The sequence below is a fragment of the Carlito syrichta genome, unplaced genomic scaffold, assembly GCF_000164805.1.
Source record: "Carlito syrichta isolate Samal-C Ts95f unplaced genomic scaffold, Tarsius_syrichta-2.0.1 Scaffold309812, whole genome shotgun sequence".
In the NCBI taxonomy this organism is placed as follows: Eukaryota; Metazoa; Chordata; class Mammalia; order Primates; family Tarsiidae; genus Carlito; species Carlito syrichta.
Genome location: NW_007253908.1, coordinates 365,556 through 367,829, shown reverse-complemented (window position 1 = coordinate 367,829; position 2,274 = coordinate 365,556). Strand labels below are relative to the sequence as shown.

General features: G+C 45.8%; 1 protein-coding gene across 1 annotated transcript in view; it reads right to left on the bottom strand.

The window, feature by feature from the left end:
- The window catches only part of LOC103270354 (survival motor neuron protein), a 21,292-nt gene that overhangs the window by 18,425 nt on the left and 593 nt on the right, over positions 1 to 2,274 (bottom strand). The gene's annotated exons all lie outside the window — the stretch shown is intronic.

The following is a 2,274-nucleotide window of genomic DNA, read 5'->3' as shown; positions in this document are numbered from 1 at the left end:
CTGGAGCTCAGCAGGTCGAGGCTGCGGTGGCCGGGAGCGGCCGCTGCACTCCAGTCTGGGTGACACAGTGAAGACTCCAACTCAAAAAAAAAATGGAGGAACTGACACACATAACAAAATGGACGAAATGCAAAGCAGCTATGCTAAGTAAACGAAACCAAACAAAAAAGGTACGGTATTGTTTACGCAACTCTTGAAAATGCAGACCAATTAATGAAGACAAAATGGATCAGTGGTAGTCTGGGAATGGATCAGTGGTAGTCTGGGAAAGGATCACAAAGGGCCAGGCCAACTGAGGCCGCCAGCGCTCTCAGAAAATCCAAACCAGTTCAGCCCATACACTGAGACCCCATAGAGAAATTCTGATATTACACAAAGAAGAGATGGCCTGCCAATCAATTGCTCAGTCTACAGCTATAGTAGCTCCTGGAACTATGTGGAAACAACCACAACAGACAGCTGAACAAGAACTGCCCAGCAAGGCCCTCACAATTCCTGACCCACAGAAACTAAGAGAGATGATAAAATGCTCACTGCCATTTCATGCTACTAACTTTTGGAGGATTTCTTACACAGCAACAACAGCCAGACTACATCATCAGGACTATCTTTATATCTGGTTCTCAGTCACCCCCAGTAGCTCAGGTTTCTAAAATCATCCCTCATGTCCTGCCATCTTCTACCACTCCTCCACTCCTCAAACTTCCATTGTGCTCTCTTGAGTCATTAGCAAAACTCAATCTTTAACTTCATCTCTGAAAATTCCTTCATCCTCTTGCCCTATCTAAAATCTAGCTCTCCTGGTGAATGCCCTTTCCCTCACAGCAATCTCAAAGGACACCTTCTCCTCCACACTCTCTGTATCAGTGTACCAGAGGTGGGGGAAGAAATCTTCCGTGCCCTCATTTCCACTTGCAGATTCTTCCTCCTTGCTCTCTAAAAATTCCCAGCTTTGAAAATCCTGTCACCAGACTCTAGCATCTACTATCCTTTCTTATGCGATCAGCTACAGCCTCCTGGCTCACCCTCCCTTATTCCTTAAAGCCTACACCCCTACTCTCTCCCCAGCACTACTCCTGTCACCATTTTTGGTGACTTAGACACCCACACAGATGACTGTGGTTCCAGCTACTTGGAAGGCTAAGGCAGAAGGATCACCTGAGCCCAGCAGGTCGAGGTTGCAGTGGCTGGGAGTGTGCCACTGCACTCCAGTATGGGCAACAGAGTGAGACACCAACTAAAAAAAAAATAAAAAAAAAGATAACTCATCTGTACCTCTGCTCCCACTTCATCCCATGTGGTAAAACTACAGCCCTATAGATTTCAACTTTCTGTTGCTGTCTGGTCTCCTTAAGTTCTTGACCACAGATCTGAAGTAGACCCTTCATGTCACCCAGCAACATTTCTACTAAATTTCTCTAGTCTACTCACTCACTCTTCCAGAGGACTATTTTCACCCTCCCTCTACTCAAACCTCTACCACCTCCACCCACTCCTAGCCTAGCTGATGACTTTGCTTCTTTCACTGAGGAAACAATAAGAATTCAGAGAATTGTCACAAGTTCCTGCCATCCTATTGGCCTATTCACACAGATTCGTATCCATATAATTGTCACCAGATGAACGAAGCATCAATGTTTCTAACAAAGGCCAAATTCACCCATTCTTAAGACTCCAGGACGCTGCTTCAGCAGTTTCCTTTTCTTACATTGTCAATGTCTCCATCCTTCTTTCCTATCAGCCCATAATCATGCCGAAATGTTATTTCCATCTTAAAAACAAACAAAAAACACAACTGAAATCCCTCTTTTGCTCACTCCCCCCTCCATCTATTGTCCGATTTCTCCACCTTCTATTCACAATAAAACTCTGAACTACTTGTCTGTAAATGCTGCCTTGAATTTCTCTTCTCCCACTCTTCAGCTCACTCCAGTCAGATTCACCCCCAAGACTGAACTCCTCCTGACCGTCCACCTTATAATCCCGCTCTACTTACAACCTTCCTTCATCTCCACCTGAGCACAAAGCAACTTCATGTTCAGGGCAGCCTGGAAGTTATCCCTAATTTTCCTCTGAAACCTCCGTCATCGAATCCACCTGCAAGACCTGCTGCATCTGACTTCAAAATACAGCCAGAATCCAAAAACGTTCGTCTAAAACCACGCTGACATACCCATCTAAGTTTGGATCATTTCAATAAACTCCCACCTGGTTTCCCTGCTTCATCCTCGCCTTGCCCCCCGTCCCTCCACACCCCCCCCCACCCCCAGAGAA